The sequence below is a fragment of the Canis lupus genome, chromosome 37, assembly GCF_003254725.2.
Source record: "Canis lupus dingo isolate Sandy chromosome 37, ASM325472v2, whole genome shotgun sequence".
In the NCBI taxonomy this organism is placed as follows: domain Eukaryota; kingdom Metazoa; phylum Chordata; class Mammalia; order Carnivora; family Canidae; genus Canis; species Canis lupus.
The window spans coordinates 20,206,524-20,229,185 of record NC_064279.1 but is presented as its reverse complement, the minus strand read 5'-3'; the positions used below and the strand labels follow the sequence as shown (position 1 = coordinate 20,229,185).

General features: G+C 33.6%; 1 protein-coding gene and 1 long non-coding RNA gene across 7 annotated transcripts in view; one reads left to right on the top strand and one right to left on the bottom strand.

The window, feature by feature from the left end:
• The window catches only part of LOC112656404 (uncharacterized), a 40,067-nt gene extending 29,727 nt beyond the window's left edge, over positions 1–10,340 (bottom strand). Inside the window, exon 1 of the long non-coding RNA XR_003134304.3 lies at positions 10,300–10,340. This is a non-coding gene — a long non-coding RNA (uncharacterized LOC112656404). The remainder of the gene's footprint in view (positions 1–10,299) is intronic.
• The window catches only part of ERBB4 (erb-b2 receptor tyrosine kinase 4), a 1,110,465-nt gene that overhangs the window by 272,083 nt on the left and 815,720 nt on the right, over positions 1–22,662 (top strand). The gene's annotated exons all lie outside the window — the stretch shown is intronic.

Below are 22,662 nucleotides of genomic sequence, written 5' to 3'. Positions count from 1 at the left end.
CCTTGATTGAGGTCTATTTCCTACTCTTCTGGCCATGCTTGATTCCTTCTCATTCCCATAAGAATATATCTGACCTCTCATTATTTTAGCTCCTTGTTGGGTCATTTAAACAAACCTGGTAATCTGATTTATTTTAAACACTGTAATAATAAATTCATTCACTGACAAAATATTTGTAGTCTAGTCCCTTGTACAGTATGAGAAATCTTACCAAATCCATCTACTTACACACCAAGTTTTTATTGGGTGTCTCTTATTACATATCATGTGTCGTATATTGTGTGGAACATAAATGTGAAAGGAAAAAAAGAGCCTTTGCTCAAGAAGTTTATAATTTACTTGCAAAATAAGGAAATGAAGTAATTTCAATTAATTATAATAAAAGCAGTGTCTTGATAAGAATAACAATAGAATAGAAAAAAATGAAGCCAGAGTTCTGAGAAAGGACAAAATACTTCTTTTTTTTTTTTTCCAGAGATTTTATTTATTTGAGAGAGGGAGAGAGAGCAAGAGAGAGCAAGAGCAGGGAGGAAAGGGAGAAGCAGATTCCTTGTGAGCAGGGAGCCCAATGTAGGGCTCAATCCCAGTACCATGACCTGAGCAGAAGACAGACACTTAACTGACTGAACCACCCAGGCCCCCCACAAAACACTTCTCATTAGGTAATGAGGTAAGGCTTCATGGAGAAGGAAGCATAATGATAGATGTCAAATGATAAATTTTTATCATTTATTTATATATTACACTTAAATATTTATCATTCGACATATAGAGCATTTCTAAATAAAGGAGTACTAGGGTCAAAGGCATACAAATATTTCCCATATTGCAAGAACAGTTGGATATATTCAACCTAATGAATAATGGGACGTAGGAATATGGTGTAAAAAATGTAGGTCACAACATTTGGCTATGACAAGTTATGGAAATATTTCTTGAATGTTGACCCAAATCTAATAAATGGTTAGGCATTAGGCCACTAATACTTTTTTTGACATTATTGATTGCCATCATTTTATATTTGCCATATGAACAAGTGAATAAATCAAGGTGAAGAATATTGAGGCTGAATGGGATAAAATCTGGGTGAAGCTCTGCTTTCATTCTAAGGTTTCTGGCCTCTGAGGCACCTGGGTGACTCAGTGATTGAGCGTCTGCCTTCGGCTCAGGTCATGATTCCGAGGTTCTGGGATTGAGTCCCACATCAGGCTCCCTGCATGGAGCCTGCTTCTCCCTCTGCCTGTGTCTCTGCCTCTTTCTCTCTGTGTCTCCTGTGAATAAATAAAATCTTAAAAAAAAGGGTCTTCCTCAAGCATAGGTCTTTAACAAAATGGCAATAGGAAATTAGTTAATTCTTATAAAAGAACAGGACGCAAGTTGCCGTGTAACCTCAGGAGAGTTATCTGAGCAAAACTTTTAGAGCATCTGGCCTTTGCTTCTCTTGACTTGGCTTCTGCTCCTTCTAAAGCAGAATGTAGATATGTGTCAACCTGGCAGCACTCTGCTTAAACACTTGATACTATTATTACTAAGTATATCTGGAGGAATTCCAAATCTAAATGTGGAGTTCATATTTGTGAGATAAAAGGAATAGGCTTTTATCAGGAAAAAAAATCTATTGGGAAGTGACTCTGATTCCCACTTATTAAACAAGAGAGCACTAAAGTAAAGTGCATTGACAATTGCAAAAATATAATTTTAGAAGAAATGCATAGCTCATAAAGATGATTTTTAATCACTGAAACAATGATTTTCCTTGTGATTTTGGAAAATTAATTGTAAGAAGGAAGAGCGTATTGCAGAAATTGTAAGAAACATTATAATTTGTAACCATGAAATAAAAAGAGATGGAAATGCTATCTACATAATTTAGAAAAAATCAAATATGAAAAAAAATATATTTTCTAACCTATTTTCTACCAACCTAGCATTACTTGTGTAACAAGCATGGCAAAATGGCAGATTAATGAAAAAGAGCTGGTATTACTAATGACCAAACCACCTCCTTTTCTTGCTTCCTTTAACAGGTGCTAACTTGTTGTCAGCTATTGTAACAGTGCTGAGGGTCAGAATCAGGTGGTGCTTCAGCCTTTATAGCTTTTCCATTCTATAAACAAATAGGCTCTCAATAAATAAATGAACAGATTTTAAAATATTAATCACATATTATAATAACTGCTCACAGAAATAAATAGAATACTGGAATATAGATAGAATTCTGGTTATCAGTTGCTGCATAGCAAACTACTGCAAAACTCATTGGTTTAAAATGGTTTATAATAATAGAAGATTTTTATTAATTATCTGGGATAAGATATTGAAGAAGCACAATGAGGATGGCTTGTCTGTGCTCTACAATGCCTAAGGCCTCAGCGAGAATGACTCTCCACACTCTCTCTTGCCCTTTTCTCCCTCCTTTCTTCTTGCTTTTCTTCTTTCCTTCCTTCCCAAAGTCTTTCCAAATGGTTAACTTGAGCTTCCCCAAAACATGACAGCCTCAGGGATATCAGACTTCTTACCTGTTAATTTAGGGCTTCAAGAGCAAATATTTCAAGAGAAAGAAAAGTGGACAGCTCCAGTCCTCTTAAAAGTTAGGCCAGAACTGACACAGTGTCATTTCTTGCTATTCACTATTAGTAAAAGTGGTCATAGTAAAGCCCTTTCAAAGGGAAAACTCCTTCCATACTTCACAATGGGAGGAACAAATGACTCAACTTCTCAGTCAACTTCGGGAATTTCTGATAAAAAAAGATATGCCTTAATCTCTATACTATAGTCACTAAAAACAAACAAAATGACAACAACAAACAATCTGAAGAGGAAACAGAAAAAAAAATATTGCATTTTTTGATGTGCTCCTTATGAGGTATTTGGTGTTATGGTACCCAGTTATGATTAAAGAAATCCGTGCTCGTGCCACAGAAGTAGAAAACAAAGCAAGGAGTACGTTATGAATTAGTGAACCATTAGAATTTGGTTGAGTATGTATAAAAATGTCATATTATTTCCATAAAACTTCCATGAGTCAGAGAAAAACTGGTCTTGGATATTAGAATTTTTAACTCTGGTTCCTGAATCTCATTGTAATAACACAGACCAAAACTTGAAATTTCTGGGCCCATGTTTATTTGTATTGCCATAGCTATCAAGTGCTATCAATATCAATATTAAGTGCTTAATCTCATCATCATATTGAATTAACTTGAGTACCTATAATTAAATGCACAAATAATTTCTAATGGCAAAAAAATTTAAACTATATGTGTTACAACACTCAAGTATCAGTTGATAGCATATAACATGCACTTAATGAATGTGGATCATGCAAATCAGCTGGCTTGCCTCACACATGGATATGTGTGCACACATGACTACAGCTACATCCCACTCTTATGCATTCTAAAGGTGTGAAATTGAGTGTACCTGTCCTAAAGCATATTCATTGTTCTACTGTCTTACTTCTGCCTCTGATTTCTCCCTGGCATCCTGTTTTCTGGGGATGTGGGGAATGCCATTTAGGTGGATAAGTAGTCAGTGTAATTTCCAACTGCACTGCTAAATTGCAGTAACATTAAAAAAAGCAAATGACTTTTATGAACTATAGAAATTCCTGCAGTGATATGGTGACAGATCCCCATAGTTTTCTGGGCATTTTTGCTCTCTTTTGAATGCCTGTTGATGTTGGTTTCCCAATGTTAATCATGTACATTGTGTAACAGGAAGAATTTTAAAACCACATAATTTTTTTTTTTTGCCCACATTTAAATACTTTTATTGCAAAAACAAGTGCTAATGGCTTGTTGAATGGGTGTTTAAATCTTTGTATAAGGCCATCAAAAGTGAAAAGGTCAATACAAATTGGATAATTTGAACTAATTTCTTCTCTGAATGAAAGATTTAAGATAAGAAGTTAGATTCTCTAAGATTCTTTTATTTTCTTCCATTTTTAGTTTAAATTCTAGTTAGTTAAAGATAGTAAATATTAGCTCCAGGAGTAGAATTTAATGATTCATCACTTGCATATAACACCTGGTACTCATCCCAGTGCCTTCCGTAAGAGCCATCACCTATTTAGCCCATCTCTCTCCCACTTCCTGTGCAGCACCTTTCTAGGATTCTTTTAATTGACCTCTAATGTTTCTTTCAGAATTGCTAGCTCAATAAAAAAGGGGGTCAAAATATGATGTGAATACTATATAGTTCTTTATAGAACATTTTTTCAACTCACTTTTAGTTATGGAAACAGAATAGATAGGGCTTGGTAAGCTATGGTCCTGGGATCAAATCTGGCCTGCCACCTGCTTTGTAAATAAAAGATTTATTTTTAAAATTGCAGTTACTTTTTAAAAAAATATTTTTTTAAATTAAGGTGTAACTGACACTGTATTAGTTTCAAGTGTACACCATAATGATGTGGCATGTTACAAAATGATCACCATGATAAGTCTAGTTAACATCTGCCACCACACACAGTTACAGAGTTTATTTTACACATATAGTATCATGTCATCTCCAAATAGTAACAGTTTTACTTCTTCCTTTCCAATTTGGATAATTTTTTGTTTTTCTTGCCTAATTATTCTGGCTGGAACTTCCAATACCATGCCATATGTAAGGGGTAAAAATTGGCATCCTTGTCTTGTTCATGATTATAGAGGAAAAGCTCTCAGCTTATTACCATTGAGTGTGATGTTAGCTGGAGATTTGTCATATATGGCTTTTATTATGTTGAGGTACATTCCCTCTATACACACTTTGTTGGAAGTTCTTATCATGAACGGATGTTGAATATTGTCAAATGTGTTTTTTTTCATTTATTGAGATGATTGTAAGTTTTTTATTTATTTTGTTAATATGGCGTATCAGATTGACTAATTTGTGAATGCTGAACCATTCTTGCATCCCTGGAATAAATCCCACGAGCATATTGTGCTCAATCCTTATAATTATTATTCCTTATAATGTATTATTGCATTCAGTTTGCTAATATATTGTTAAGGATTTTGCATCTATGTTCATCAAAGATGTTGTCCTATAATCTTGTGTGTGTGTGTGTGTGTGTGTGTGTGTGTGTGTGTGTTATCCTTAATTTGTTTTGGTACCAGGGTAACAGTGACCTTATGAGATAAGTTTAAAAGTGTTCTCACTTCTATTTTTTGGGAGAGTTTAGGAAGGATTGGTATTAATCTTTGAACATTTGGTGGCATTTACCAGTGAAGTCATCAGCCCTAGACTTTGGTTTGTAAGGTGTTTTTGAATTCCTGATTTAAGCTTTTTTTTTTCTTCTCCCTAATAATTGGTCTGTGCAGATTTTCTGGTTATTCATTATTTAGTCTGGGATGGTTGCATGTGTCTCAGAATTTACCCACTCCTTCTAGGTTGTTTAAGGTATTAGTAGATAATTTTTAATACTAGTCTCATATAATCCTTTCTGTGTCTATGTTATCATTGTAAAGTCCTTTTCATTTCTTATTTTATTTACTTGTACCTACTTAAAAGTCTTCTTCCTTTTTTTTTTCTTGGTGACTCTAGCTAAAGACTTCCCGATTTAGTTTATATTTTCAAAGAACCAGCTCTTGATTTCATTGATCTTTTCTGTTGTCTTTTTAGCCTCTATTCTATTTATTTCTGCTCTGATCTTTGTTATTTTCTTCCTTCCACTAACCATGGGCTTAATTTTTTTTCATCACTCTTGAGGAGTAAGTAAATGTAGGTTGTTTATTGAGATTTTTCTTGTTTCTTGAGTTAGGCATTTATTGCTATTAATATCCTTGTTAGAACTGCTTTTGCTGCATCCCATGAGTTTTGTTATGTTTTACTTCCATTTTCATTTGTCTCAATGGTTTTGTTGTTGTTGTTTTGTTTTTGATTTCTTCATTGACTCATTGGTTGTTTAGTTTTTGTAAATGAAAGTTTTAATGGAACATGGTCACACTCATTTGATTATGAATTTTCAGTAACTGCTTTCATGCTACAATACAGGATTGTGTAGGTATGTCAGAGACACATGGCCTGAAAATATTTGATTTACTATATGACCTTTTGCAGAAAAGTTCATTGACCCTGAAATTGGAGACTTAAATGCATATGTGAATTAATTCAAATAATAGTAGTACCTGTTTCAAAAATATAAGTCTGTATTTAGATATGTTCCTGCATATTTTGGTAGATATGCCAAAATGCATAGATATTTACATATTTGTATTAAACTGTACTAAGGTGGGTATGTCACATAATAATGTTTCAAAGAGCTACAAAGAGTTTTACATGACTTTGTTTTCTATGATATCTTGATTTTTGTTACATTAAATTTTATACCATTTTTCTGAAAGTCTTCTTGATCTTATTAGAGGATCAAAGTTGGTAGTGTAATCAAAACAATTTCCTTCCTCACCAATTTCATATCATTGTACTGAGAATTATGGTGAAATTTCTTGGCTATTTGATAATTTTAGACACACTTTTCTGCTCACTCCCTAAGCCAGCTTCTGTGAGATAACCTTTATGGTTCCCACCTCTCCTAGAGCATGCTAACTAGAAATTGTATTTGAGCGTTGATATTGTGGTGATGTTTAAGCCCTTTCTGTTGGAAAGACTAATTTTACATTGGGCACAGCACACTGTTGAGATTCAGATAATTGTAAATAATAATTACTCTATATTTTGACATGGCTATCACAGAATATATCCCTGACCTACTAACAATTCTCTAAGATGAGAATTAAATTGCTATTGGGCTATATAATTATTTTCCTGTGCCAGATTTAATGATGCCAGGTATAGAAATGAGAATGGATGAGAATGTTGTGCTTTGGGCTTTTTTGTTAGGGGAGCAGGCATGTTACCGAATTGTATCAACGAAAACATGTTATTCAAATTCTGAGTTTTTCTACTAAAACAATCACCTGAAATTTATACATTGAAATAAGCTAAGGTAAACTTGCCAGTTTACGTAGACCTATTCAAATGTGGCTTACTAAAGTTTTATTTTTTTTAACTTCTGTATACAATCTGGGATCTTGCTTTTATTATTACACATCAGTATGCAGTAATATTTACTAAATTTGTATTTGAAATAGGATAAATGGGTAATTTTCATGGGGGAATTATTTTCTTTTTATTGATATCTTCTTTTTTCATATTCTGATTTCACAAACATTATGGTGTATTGAAATGCATGTTCACAAAGCAGCTCTTCAATTTAGCTTTTCCCATTTGATTAAGGCTTGTTGAGCAAGAGGCAACCAAATTTGGTGGTGTGCAATATTTTGGCATTTTTATACTCAGTATGTACACAGCTGTAATTTAGACCAGCTCTGACTAGCATCTAATCAACCACCACACTGAATATTTAGGCATTTGTTTATCTGCTAAATCTAGATTTCAAAGTCTCCAAACTTCAGGTATATACTAGGTATAAAATTATGTATTAGTATAGGTTTTGTTCATCAATTTTGACAGAAATAACCAAAGTTAAAAACCTTATGGGGATAATATCTGATTTTGTGAACAAAATCGAATATGAATCTCTCATTAACTTTTATCTTTTTTTTTTTACCTTTTTCAATTTAAAAGCCTGATTTTTAATTGTAGCTCCTGTAGCTGTGCTTTTTTTTTAATATTTTATTTATTTATTCATGAGAGACACACAGAGAGAGAGGTAGAGACACAGGCAGAGGGAGAAGCAGGCTCCATGCAGGGAACCTGACGTGGGACTCGATCCTGAGTCTCCAGGATCATGCTCTGGACTAAAGGTGACGCTAAACTGCTGAGCCACTGGGGCTGCCCAGTAGCTGTGGTTTAAATTTCAAACTTAGTTGGCAGGTATTCTCTTTATTTTAAAATCTTTTTTGTTAGCCTGAAGAAATATTCTGAAAGTATTCCACTAATAATAATAATCCTGTCACCAATATTACTCTTCAGTTAGAGAATGAGGCTTTTTCTTTTCAGCACTTCATTCATCTCTAGGATGATCTCCTCGTGTGTGAGCCATGCAGTTCCATTTGGAAGTATTCTCAGCAGCAGTAGTGAAAGATTAGTAGTTTCAATAGGTAACTGCTTTGAGATCTCACTTTAAAAAATTGGAAGTCTCTCTAGAACCCACTGAGCAAGGGCCAGGAGAGAACCAGCAAATTAGACTGAAACAACTTCTAGTGTTCTCTTTTGCAACAACAGTTCTTACTTGATTTTTGGTGGAGACTCCTCCATAAAACTGGGGGGAAACTCTTCTGGCTTGAGGCAGAAATATCTGATTAAAAGTCATTCCCTTTGGATGGTTATATCTTAATCTCAAAGAAAAGGTAATTGAGAAAAGAAATATTCCTTCATGTCTCCAATAACAATATCCCTTCTCCCAGTATTAGTTTTTAGGGGGGAAAAGGTAAAAGGAATTTCATCTCTGGGCATAAAGTTAAGGGCATCAGAAGGAGGAAGGAGAGAAACAGAGGAGGAGGGGGGTGCATGCAATTGAAACGGAGCCTCTAAGTCACTCAAACCATGATATGATTATTTTTAAAGCACTGGTGTTCTCTTAAAGGGTATTGGAGTTCGAAATGAAAATTGCTTTTGCAGCAAAGTGCAGCATCAGGTCTGTGGGGACCGATTAGCAGAGTGGCTCTCTGTGTCCTATATGCTATATGCCGCTTCAGTGGTTACAGTAACATATGGGACAATGGAGAAGTAAAAACTTTGATTCATAAAAGAACCCCATGGACTCTCTGCTAGCTTTGTATTTAAAATGTGTTTGATCACTTACCACCTACTTTTAAACTAATTCACAAAGACAAAGTAATTGATGAATTAGATACAGTCTGTTGGCTTGCAGTTTAGGCAAAGAATTTTCTTGCATCATGGAGTATATTTTGCAAATTCAGTTTTCAATCTATTTTTCCTGTCTTTTATTTTTTTTCCTCTCTTTTAAATTATATTACTAAGTTTTGGGATCTACTCATTATAATTTTTTAATGCTGAGTGAGACTCAGGATAGTGTCATCTTCGAACAGTGAAGAGAGGAACAGATACATGTATTTTAAGGAAACATCAGAAACCCTACAGCAAATGGGACAGACTCTACTTTTTTCTTACTCTTTGTGGCAAGTAAGCTACTTAGGACAGGATACATAAATATATTTCTTAGGACATACATTCTGTTTTACTGTTATTAAGTTATATCTAGAAAGAAATGACATTTGATATTCTGATATCTACTCAGATTACTTTCTCTAGGATCCCAGCCTAAAACCTTTTATTGGTTAATTTATTTATATATCACCTGGTACCAATCTTCTACTAGAAAGTGACTATAATTATAGATCTGTATTCACAATTGAAAAAAATATTTTATTTTATTATTATTTTTTTAGATTTTTATTTATTCATGAAAGACAGAGAGAGAGTCAGAGGAAAAAAATATTTTAAACTGAGAATAAAGAAGTGAGCTATTAAACTGATGAAAGATAAAGCAAAAATATTTATCATAGTCTTATTTTTTAATACAAAAGCATTATGAAAGGGAAAATTTAATTGGCTAGCTCTTGTGATAGACTCCTCTGCTTGGGACAACATCAAAAATATTTTCATTGTACAAGAATATTGGATGAACTTTCAATATACAGGTGTTTCGACTAACACAGGTAGTCGGAAATCCTGTGTTTGACCTTCCAGGCTAGCTCAAGAGATAGTAAGGCCTAAATCCCTGCCCCAGTTTCTTTACTAACTCTGAACTTGTTGAAACCAATTCTTTGTGTCTTGTGTCATCCTGGTGATTAAAGTGGGAGAGCAACGGGAAGCCATTCTTCACTTCATAGATCTATACTCTGAAATAATGATAAAAGTCCTTAAATCTATGTGCCGAAATATATGTGAGTATGTTACACTCTTCTGCCAAAGCATTTCTCTAGTAATTTTTTAAATGATATAACCAATTGATTTGTGCCTTTTGATTATTGTAAAAAGCAACATTTAAAAAATGTGAATTAGGCATATCATAGGAGATATTTCTACATGTGTAATAATTCACTTCCTTGAGAATAGCTTCCATGACCTTTCAGACAGTGTAAAATCATTGCTGCTTTTGTTTGTTTATCTCTGTTGCACTCCCATGGTGCAATTACATATGCATGTCATGGCACAGAGATTGTAAAAAATACGTATGATATGTATTAGGTCTTGTTCTCTCTTTAGATTGCGGGCTTCTAAGGGCAGGAGCTTGATATTTTTTATCTTTGTTTTCCTGACCTAAATGGACTTACTGGAGCCCTGAATGTGTGTTGACAAAATGAACCAGTAAACCATATTTACCCTAATGCCTTTCTGCAGAATCCAAGCTCGCTGTCCTCTCCACCCATGGGGGTGGGGGACAGTATTCAGGGGAAGCCTAGAACCAATAGGAGATAGCCAACAATAGTCAAGTTCCATTTCCATTATTAAGTAGAAACATGATGAAGGGAACATTATCACCAGGAGCCCCCAGAGTTTTTTTTCAGAAAAAGAGGTTTTTTTTAATTTATTTATTTAATTAATTAATTTATTTTTTAGAAAAAGAGTTTATAATGAGCCTGCAGATAACTTTTTATTGCTTATTTAGGATCATAAACAATATAAATGTTTAGTAAATCATAATCATATAGTGATTTACTAAGGCTGATTTCCATTACCTATTTTTATTTATTCTATTCTATTTATTTCTATTGCCTATTACCTATCTAAGGAACTAAAGATTTTTTCATGAAAAGTTTCTATCTGTAATATTCAGAGTTCTTTTACTCCTCTCAGATTAATGCATAAAGTAGAACATTGGAGAAAGAGGGTTAATTCCTATTTCACAATATTTATGGGTTTAAGGATTCAAAATCATTCTTTTGTTAAATACCATCTTTAATATAATCATATTTTAAAGCAGAATGAGAATGTATGGTGGAAGACTATCTTGATAATTTTGACTGAACTTTGTGAAAATTGTTCATGAGAGAGTTGTTGAGGTACACACACTCCTTGTCCATAGAGCACACTGTATGATTCTCCTTCCAGGCATATACAGTGCATGTGCTTGGGACAGTTCCACTTGGCCCGATCCCATTTTCCAGGCCAGTGAACATAATGGCAGGGTAGAAATGAGATGTGTCTATGTGCCTTTGGTAATTACTGAATATATGTTAATGAAGAGCTTTCCCTTGGCCTTCCACCAGCACAGTTAAATATGACCAACTAGAGCTTTTCCTTGATGAAAGGAAAGCCACTTGCAGAACTATAGAACTCTATATAAACAGATTGCATTTAGATTTAATTTTGAACTAACACAAATGCAAATATTCTCAAATAGATTGCTCTGTAGTTCTTTACAGTTGAAGGAATTCTGAAAGTGAATGCCCTTCTGTAGAGGCATCAGCATTATTGTTGGTATAACAAACTAGCCTCAAGGTAGTTAAGCATCTATATCTAATACATATTCAACACCATGATAGGCATTGTGAGTGAAGAAAAAGTTGCATAGGACATGACCACTGCACTCTATGACTTTAACATTTAGCAGAGTGGACAAGCTGCAGATACTTATTAACCAATAAAAAGGTCTAACAATTACAGTGGCATCTCAGAAATGATTATTAAGATGCTATTAAAATCTTGGCATGCAATGTAAAAGGAGAGTGTGAAGGAATAGAATTATGGGGGAAAGAGGTGATTCCAGTGATTAAATATTATTTTTTCGGTTTCTCTCCCCTGGGCAGTTAACATGTTATTTGGCTCTTATTTATTATGACACATTAAAAGATTTTGAAAATTAGAAAATTTTGACACATTAAAAGATTTTGAAAATTAGAAAATGATATCAAATCAAGTATTAAGATTTTATTGTATTTTCTAATACTGCTTATAGAAAAAGGATTTACCTTATAGAGTTGTAAGCTTTCTCCAGAAACAACACATCAGTCATTTTCCTATTTAATTATCTCAGTTACTTAAATATGTAACACATTCAGCTTTAATGGGACTGCAGAAACACAATTTAAAGCATGGTAGTACTCTGAAATGTTTTTGCTATATCCTGAGAGGAACCCCTCTATTCCATGTTTTTTGTTTGTTTGGTTTTTGGTAGAGAGTGAGTGTGAGAGAGAGAATGGGATTAGGGGTTCAGGAGCAGAGGGAGAGGGAGAGAGAGAATTTCAAGAATCTCCACATCCAGCCAGTAGTATGACATAGAGCTAGACCTCATGACCCTGAGATCATGACCTAAGCCAAAATCAAGAGTTGTTTTTTTTTAACCAACTGAGCCATCCAGGTGCCCCATTATTCCGTGGGTTCTTAGGCATGCATATAAAGATACAATACACAAATCTGTTGTTATGGCAACCATTTGGAGATATTATTCTGTAAAATAGTGTGTTAGTTTCCTGGTGATGCCATAACTAACTGAGTGTCTTGAAACAACAAAATTAGTCTCTTAGTTTTGGAAGCCAGAAGTCCCAAATCAAGGTCCTGGTAGATATGGTTCCTCTGAAAGCTGTCAGGTCGATATGGCCCCACATTTCTGTCCAGTTTCTGGTTGTTGTTGGCAATCCTTGGCATTCCTTGGTTTGTAGATGTACCGCTATAGTCTCTGCCTCCATCTTCACATGGCCTTCTTGTCTGCATCTGTCTGCTTTTTTGTTTCTTAGGAAGATATTTGCACTGGATTAAGGGCCAACTCTAATCTACTATGGTCTTATCTCAATCCTTACCTTAATAAAATCTGCAAAATCACCTTATTTTAAATAAAGTCACATGAATCTGGAGGGGACAGTATTCAACCCACTACAAGTAGTAATTGTGAATAGGTATAATTAACCAGGAGATTACTGAAGTATTAATTTATTTCTTGTTTGGCGTTTTCTGATGTATCTTTAGGTCTAAGTAATAACTAATATATTCTTCTTGTTATTTGTGTTCCTCAATATAAATTGAGGCCAAATTATATGATTCTGTGGGTCCAACTTTACACTGCACTTCACACATACCTTTATATGGTTCTAAAATGAAATTTGTTATTTTCTTCCTTCTATTTCTTATCTTACCTAAAGCTACTTGTATTCAGAGGCAAGTTTACTGTAACACTAAACTGGGCTACTTTCTCTCAAAACATTAGGAGGGACCATACAATGGGTTTACAAAATCATATGAGGGTTTTTTTTTTTTTATTTTAGTTTGTAATAGATATTTTAACCACAATTAGGTAACATTGATCTCACTCCCTATTCTGATTTTTTCCTCCAAAACACACCCTTGATATTACAAAACGGCAGGCCAAAGGTGATAGAAAGGTATTTGTATGCATGATGGAGCCTGACTATGGATATATGTGGGTAGTGGAGGAGAAACAAGACTTGAAGTATGTGGAGCAGAAGCTATTCTGTGGAAAATTCTGCATCATACAGCTCATATGGAAAAAATCTTGATAGACATTTTCCTAAGGTTGACAGCAATTCTAACAATTTACATAGCGTTACCAATAATAGGTGGTGAAGTTAAGAGAAACTTATAAAAACTATCTATAGGAGAAAGGAAAATCTGAATTATCCCTTTGGATTTTCTACAGAAAATGATTTTGCAACTTAGTCATATAAAGAGATGATCAGAGTATACAGCTGAAAAATACGAAAAAATATTATGGAGTCATATACATCAATAATTAAGGATATACCATTTCTTTGTGTGTATGGAATATATGTTTTTGTCATTTGTCAGGTTTATAAAATAACTGATTTATTGGGATTTACATTGTTATTAAAATACATTTGTATCTCTTTTTGTAAATTTAATTTTATACTCTTCTTAAAGAGCCTCTCCCATATTTTACAATCTTAAGATCCCCCCAAAACAGAATTTACTTTTGCTTTTATCTTTTCTTTTCCTATAAAACAAAACAAAAATCCCACTGACCAAAATACATGAGTTCTTTTACTAACTTTGTCTCTTGCAAAATAAGATTAAAACACAAAGCTCTTATGAAGTTGTGCCTTTATTACTACCCTTCTTGACTTTGCTAAGTCATGAAAACATCTGAATGTTGAACAGCTTTTGATTCCTCATAAATCAAGTCATCATTATGTGGATTGTTTCTCTCTCTGTCTCTCTCTCTCTCTCTCTAACATCTTTTCCTAAGATAGTCTTTGACTAACATTATCGGATAGTATTTTAATTTATTTTATAAAAAGTAAACCTTAGTTTGGAATCTGATAGGGATTTCTTTTCTCAAAGGCAATGCCTACTTACTTCCTAAATCCCCATATTTTTATAGATTATTTTTTTTAGGTATATAGAGATAATGCTGATGTTAGCTTTTTTTGTCCTTATCTCTGTGTTTAAACTTCCTTTACTTAATTTTACCTAAGAATGGCTTTCACAAATTGCTTATTACCATCTGTATTTTAACCCATGAAGAATATCTCATTTCCTTTCTATTTGATTCCTGTCCTTTTCCCCCCCAATATCTCTGCATATAATCATATAGATAGATAGATAGATAGATAGATAGAGGGAGGGAGGAAGAGTTATGATCTCTTTGTATAAGCAAGCAGCATCCTGGTCATCCATAAAGTGTTCAGAATAATCTGGCAGATAGAAACCTGAAGTTTTATATGAAGAAAGGCTCTTTAGAACATTCAAAGAGAGCAACTCATTTTGCAGAGATGAAAGTAGCTTAAAAGAGGAGATGTGCCTTTTCTAAGTAAAGTCAGAATTAGAGCCTTTGGTTTTCTCATTCTGGGTCCAAATTTAGTCCACTTTAGTTTTTACTACATATACTTAAAATTTACTCATATCTGCATCTAAGCCTTAATTTGCAATTTGTAGTTTTTTCCAAAATAATAATTTCCCATTTCTCTGTCACCCTTTTCTTCAAATAATCACTTGAAGCCAATTGTATAAACATTTAAAAAGAGAGCCTACCATCTTAATCCCTGTTATTATGTAACAAACTGTTGATGGCACTATGAACATGTGAAAGTAAACTAATGATGTAGACTGATTTTTTTTGGTCCACTACGAATTTTTTTTTCCTAACTCTAATAATTTACATGCCTTCAGGTATGTAATCCTACCAACTTCAAATTGCAGTACCAACTTAAGCCTATTTTTTATTTTCTCCAATTCTCTGCTCTTTTGTTTCTTGTTCCTGCTCCACAAGGATCCGTTTGTCTTCTGATTTTCTAGTTTTCTCAAGCATACCATATTCCCCCACTCCATTTTTCAGATATTTTCACCAAAAAATAAAATTTTAATTTTGTCTTATCTCTATCTTTTTTTTAAGATTTTATTTATTCATGAGAGAGAGAGAGAGAGAGAGAGAGAGAAGCAGAGACACAGGCAGAGGGAGAAGCAGGCTTCATGCAGGGAGCCCAATGTGGGACTCAATACCGGGACTCCAGGATCATGCACTGGGCCGAAGGCAGACACTCAACCACTGAGCCACCCAGAGATCCCCATTGTCTTATCTCTTTTAAGGTGGACATTCTATTAAGCAGATATCCCCCTATATATCTGTGTAAGAAGTGGATTTTTTATTCTACTCTGCTATTCTTCTCATTGATTTAAATTATACCATATATTTTTTTAAGATTTTATTTATTTACTTGAGAGAGAGATAGAGACAGAGCATGAGCAAGTTGGGGGAGGAGGGTGTGCAGAAGGAGAGGAATTGGGAGAAGCAGGGTCCCTGCTAAGCCGGAAGCTGGATGCAGGGCTGGATCCCAGGACCCTTAGATCATGACCTGAGCTGAAGCCAGACACTTAACTGAGCCAACCAGGAGCCTCTAAAATTATACCATTTATACGTAGGACTTACAATCGAGGAGTAGTACTATTAATTTTGCACAATTGAACAAAAGGCACTTAAAAACCTAGAATTAATTCATTTTCTTTCTTTCTTTCTTTCTTTCTTTCTTTCTTTCTTTCTTTCTTTCTTTCTTTCTTTCTCTCTCTCTCTCTCTCTCTCTCTCTCTCTCTCTCTCTCTCCCTCTTTCTTTTTTTGGGTAATTTCTATAAACTGGAACTCACTAAATAAATTTTTAATCAATGAAAACATTTTATATGAGTTTCTGCTGGTTCAGTTATACAAAATATATTTTATTTTTTAAAGCATCAGAGCCCTATATGTGTCCTTATTTCTTCTTTACAATAAATATATTCACATGGTTTACTCATTAATTTTTAGTAAGAGGAACAAAAGTCATTGTTTAAACAAGGGCTGCTTTCTTAAGTTTGGGTCAGAGCATTTAATGGGCTGTACCTGGAATTTCTCAACTTAAGTGGGTATGTGTGTGTTGGGAGGGGGCCCATTGGCTTTCCAAGTACTTGTCTCAGAATAGCTTTTAAAGTATAATTTATAATGTGGAGAGAGGAAGTGTTGTTTAATAGATTTTTAAGTCTTTTTTTTAGTTTGCTATTTTAATACTCATGTTGAAAGTGACAAACACTAAAGATAATATTGACATTCATATATTACAGAATTTAATGATCTGATAAAGAACATTAATTGGGTTCTATTTTTCCAACATTTTATTATAAAAGTTTTCAAATATACATAAAAGCTGCAAGAATTTTATAGTAGACATCTTTCTAAATGCTACAGTTGGCATATTGGTATCCATCTCTAAATTCGTCTTTTTTTTTTTTTCTTTAATTCGTCTTTTATTCTTTCAGTGCTTTTCATGGTAAGGTAAAAATGTCTATAGACTTCCAAATCAAATTTTGTTTCTTAATTTTCTTAATTTTCTTAACTTTCCTCATGACTTTCTTCTCAGATAATCATTGTTCGAGGCCTAGGCATTATGTGTAATAAATTAAATGGAAGATATGCTTTTAGTATTTATCAAAATTATCTATACTGATTCATGGATTTTACATGCCCTGAAAAAAAAAAGGTACTAGAAATGCAGGTTGTAGCATTAGTTATGTGCCAGCTAAACAATTTCCAAAAACACTTATTTTGAACTAGATTATACTACTTAGGCACTTTTAACGAGGCAGTTTCAATGATCTATTCAAATCTAATTACTTTTAAAGAGGAAATGGTGAGTTTTTTTCTGGCTTATTGTAATGAATTTTTTTAAAATTATCTTTTATTACCTAAATATATTACAGACAATAATTCAGCAGAGCTACTCTGGGATGCAATTTGATGTTATGTATTGTTTGGAGTTTTATTTATTTAGTGAAGTTTTTGAAATATTGATACGATTCAGGGGTGAATACAGAAGACATTCAGGCTGGGGCATCTGGGTGGCTCAGTTAGGTGTCCAACTATTGGTTTTATCTCAGATCATGATCTCAGCATCCTGGGATCAGCCCCAGGCTGGGCACTCAGTGGAGAGTCTCCTTGTAGATACTCTCTCTCCTTCTGCCCCTCCCTCCACTCCTCTTCTCTCTCTCTCTCTCTCTCTCTCTCTGTGTCTCTAAAATAAATACATAAATCTTTTTTAAAAAGGCATTCAGGGAATTAGAGACTATAAGTTTTCAGTTATTAAATAATATATAGTTATACACAATGTAAAGATTTTTAGAAATTATAACTCAGATACAAATATTTGTTTACCCCTTTAAAATGTAAGCTATTTATCATTTAATATTCTATTCTTCCTGAGACAATGGATGATATTTTTCATTATTGTTAAAATTCTCTTATTTAGTTTTGTTCAAAATAAATTTTGAATTTGTTAATGGGTATTTATATATTCAAATTTTGTCTGTAGCATTTGCTAATGTAACTAAAGAGAAATCTTCATTGAGAAAGTTTTGAAAAGATTAAAACAAAAATATCATTTTACAAATAGTACATGAAGCTATTCAAGGCTAGGGGTATTCAAAACCCTTAAAATTGAAAAGAAATCTGTTTTTGTTCAGTAAGGAGATATATCATAACTATATACTCACTTTTTAAATTACATTGATACTAACATTCCTATAAACAATTTTGTGCACAAGTGATAATTCATACACTAGAATTTTAAGATATTTTCAAACACATTCTGAACACCAGAATTATTTTGTTATTTGTTTGGTTGGTTAGTTTTGAGCAGGATGAATTGAGGGTTTATGGATTAGTGAGGATATTTTCTCAAGGACAAACACTTGAGTTAGTGACAGACTGGGGGCCACTTTTATCGGCTGACAATCCAGTCCCTTAATTACCAGACCATGCTTTCTTCACATTTTTCTACATATTCATGCATTTAATGAGATTCTGTTTACGACTGGGAACTTAATGTATTTCTTCTTAGATTACCACTGTAGACCAAATATACACATTATGAAGTGCAGAAGAGTTTGTATGCTTCATTGAGAGAACTGAATTTTATGTTTGAAGCATGACATTGCATTTAGAGTGAATTCCTCACAATTCACTGATTGTTTATGCAGCTTTGAGCCAAGGTGTTTAAACTTTCTGGGTCTTAGTGATTATGATACTGAAGTTTTAATATATTTTATTTCTTGAATAAAAACTCTTTTCAGGGATGTAAAGAAATATATCCTTATGAAGAACCTGAAAATGAGAGTTAAAGTTTAATTTCTAAAGTATATAAACTAAATACTAAATGAAAGAAGTACTAAATAATAGATGATCTGGGTTGCTATCTGTCGAGGAGTGCTCACTAGAATTGTCAACTGCTGAAAAATCTTCATCTCCTCTGGGAAAGGGTGAATACTAATTACTTTAGAATTATGAAATATTGGAGCCAAATGACTACAAAGTCCAAACTTATTTAAGACTCCATATCGTATAAAGGTTAGCAAAAATCAATTACAGACCGTTAGCTAACTGCAAGCAAAATTGTTCTATTTTAGTCTGACATCTATAAGCTTTGAATTTAATTTGTTAGAATACAATTTGCTACAGATCCCCATTTCCTTTCCTTTTCTTTTTTTTTAAAATATTTTATTTATTAATGAGAGACAGAGAGAGGCAGAGACATAGGCAAAGGAAGAAGCAGGCTCCCTACGGGGATCCCAATGTGGGACTCAATCCCCAGGCACCGGGGTCATGCCCTTAGCCAAAGGCAGACGCTCAACACTGAGCCACCCAGGCTTCTCCAGATTCCCACTTTCTAAACACAAATGTAATATTTGGTGGTATTTGTATAGGCTATCGCAAGATTTTATCTGTCAAATTTGCTATCTTCATTAAATCATCTAATCAAGTTGTGGGATATGTAAGTTTTGGAGTCGCATGAATCCAATTGGAGTCCTGGTTCTGCCACTCATTAGTCCATAGATAAAAGGCTGATTTTGCCTTCTGTGTTTTCATGGACAATGTGAGAACAATAGCTATTTTAGGGAGTTATTAGGTAAATTAAATGAAATATAGTGCTTAATACATATAGGTCCTCAATAAATGTTTAATAATAACCCACTGCTCTTCCAACTCTGGAAAATATTTTCCAAGGAATGCACATAACTTTCTTCTCTATTTTATTCCCACGTTGGCACTATTACCTACAGTTCTTCTTTGTTTCTGACCATCAAACTAATTTCCCCTTGACTTAACCTACCCAACAACAAAAGATGATTGATGTCATTCCCTAAATAATGATGATGGTGATGGTGGTGGCTGTGATAAGGCAAATTATTTGAATAAGAAAACCAAAAATAATAATGCTTTATATGTTAATAGAAATTACTAGTTACCTAAGCAATTTTTATGCATTATTTTATGAAGGCAGTAGTGAAAGTCAAATAAGATCATGTGTGGGAAAGAAGTCAGAGCTCTCTTTAGCAAAATAAATAAACATGACCTATGTTAAATGTCACGAAATATTCAATATATGCATACCCAGTAATGTGGGAGAGTTAACATATTCTTAAATACTCTTGCACCAAGAGCTGATAGTGTATTTTGCTTAATACTCCAAAAGTTCTCATTCATATATTTGCTTCAGGTTTCTTAATTGTAGATTAAAAATAATTGGCAGATTAAGTAAACTGTGCCCTTTGCTGCATAATATTATGTTGGGGGAGGGGAATGGAGTTGTATTAGTTAAAAACTGAAAATTTGCTGAATTAGATACTTTATTAAAGGGTGAGTCTTTTCTGTACCTCCAGCAGAATGATTGATTTTCTTGTATTATTTATATATATATATATATATAAACATAATCTGGAGAGTGGCCTTTTTGGTCATTGTGGTAAGCCATTACCTTTATTTCTGTTCATCTTGATGGTAATTAGTGATATGATTATTTTCATGGGTACACATAATGTGAAACAGTGAGAAAGATGTCATTAATATATTAAGTATTATAAGATATTGAACTTTTATTTTACCTCATTTGATGCCATAAATAATGTGTATGCTTGCTTCCTCTGTATGCTACATACGTGTATACGTGTGTGAAGATTAAGATGTAGTCCTGTAACTATTAAATGATCTATGGTAGAATGGATTACTCTGCTGGGCTCTTAAATAGTATCTGAATGTTCTAATAAAATTAAGACTCTTTCTTAGAGAGTACCTCTCTCACTAACAACACATGACAAAATATTTACTGCACACTTGGTTGTTTGAGTCTTAAATTGTGAGGGTGATATATAGGAACTAGCCTTCTGGAATGACAATTCTTCTGAAATTGGACCTTTATGACCTCCCTGTTCCTTATCCTCTTCTAACATATAAACACTGTGAGTCCTGAATTTTGACAATATTTCAGAGAAATCTTGCTGCTTTATGAAAGCAGTATAGAAAGTTTTCCCATAAGTGTATGCTATATTTTTCCTATGCTGTACTTTTAATATACATAAACAAAATTACAAATTCATGGGGAATCATTTTAGGGGCTCTTCTGAGACAGTGTTGGCTGCCTGGATATTGCTGCCCGAGGGGGTTTGTTCAAATGATTGTGATCCCACAGTAGAGCAGATTGAGCCAGTCTAACCTGGCAATTGGGAGCAGGTGTGGGAAAAACAGCACAGCAGAGTCATAACAAAGCGTTTATTGCCACTTACAGGATTGCAATTTTAAATAATGCTATTTGTTTTGTTTGTTCCCTTTGTAGTGTGATTCAGTGTGTCAGATCCAACATAGATGTCTGCATTTTAACTTAGTCTCCATTCCTTTGATTTTGTTATTTAATGAGTGGATTGGTGTAAAATTAGGCTCTGTGCTGTAGGCAATAATCTGGTAAATAAAATAAGGAGTTTTTTGGATAGAGTGATTGTTATGAATTTTTTTTGTTTTTAATGAGAGACTGTAACATTTTAAGGAGGCTTTGGAATTGTATATCTGTATTAATATACTTTTCCAGGAATATACATATCTACAATAAACTAAATTTTTTTTCAATTCTATTTAACTATTTTTAAAAGGAAACCCAAATAATCAGGCATGACATAACTAATTTATTATCTTGACTTCGGTGCAAATGCCAAAAGACATAGTGCTTTGCAGCTTGGTTACTTCAAGTGTGCTCTGTTGACCTGTAGCAATGGACATAAACTTGAGACCTTGTAGAAATACAGAATGATAAACCTTACTCCAGATCTATTGGATAATAATAATATGCATTTTAATAAAATCCTATGTAATTACTATGTACATAAACATGTGAAAAACATTGATTCCATTGGAGAAGAGAAGCAAATTTATTTACTTATTCTTGATTTTTTAAAAATGTATATAATGGAAGAACTGATGAGGAAGAAATGCATTAGAATCCAGTTAATTACGGTTTTTCACATTCTCTCACAACTACTGAGAAGAATTTAGAGATGTTCGCTCAATTTTCATTTACTTCAGCAATTTTAAATATTTTTTCTTTAAAGTTATAGTTCAAGCTTCGGTTTATTGTTTCCTTGGATCCATACCTAAAATAAGAAGATTAATAGGAAGCTTGTACCCAGTTGTAATTAAACATATTAGTAAGTGGGCCCTAGAACTTTACAGATTATGTGGTATCACTTTGGCACAAACTCCTATCACATGATGTTTATTCACGTTAAATGAATAAATCTGCAGATGTCTTGCTTCTAAGCAAAGTGAGCTAATGAAGCATTAATATATAACTGAAGACTTTTTCAATGACAACATAGGATGTAGATGTCAAACTGTCGTGGGTATTAGAAAAAATGTAAACGATATTATGCAGATTGTCTTACAAGATGCTCACTTGTGTTAATGTATTTTGTGATTACATATCTGAGCATTAGTGTCTTTAGATGATACCCTAAGAAAATATGACACTTCCAGATTTTCAGTTTTTACAACGCATTTATCTATGTTGGGCTAGATGTTCCCATCATCGCACCCACACACTTACTGTCATTTGTGCCCCTATGTGCGAAAGCATGGACTTTTCATGCTTTTGATCTAACAGTCTGGTGCCATTTACGCTCACTTTTTTTTTTTAAAGACATTGGCCTCACAATTCTCTCCTCTTTGATGTATCATTGGAAACCAAGGATATAGTTATTTCTCCCATCTTTAAAAACTTTCTGTGAACCCCATTTTTTCCTCTGGTTACCACCCTGATTTCTCTTTCCTTTATGAGGAAAATACTTCTTACAAGTGCGGCTACATTTTGCTTTCTGTAATTTTCTTCATCTTTCCTTGAAACCATTCTGGTCAGGCATTTGAACTTGCTGTCTTCTGAAAACAACTTTTATAAAGGTCAAAAAGAACTCCCATGGTGTATGCTCAAC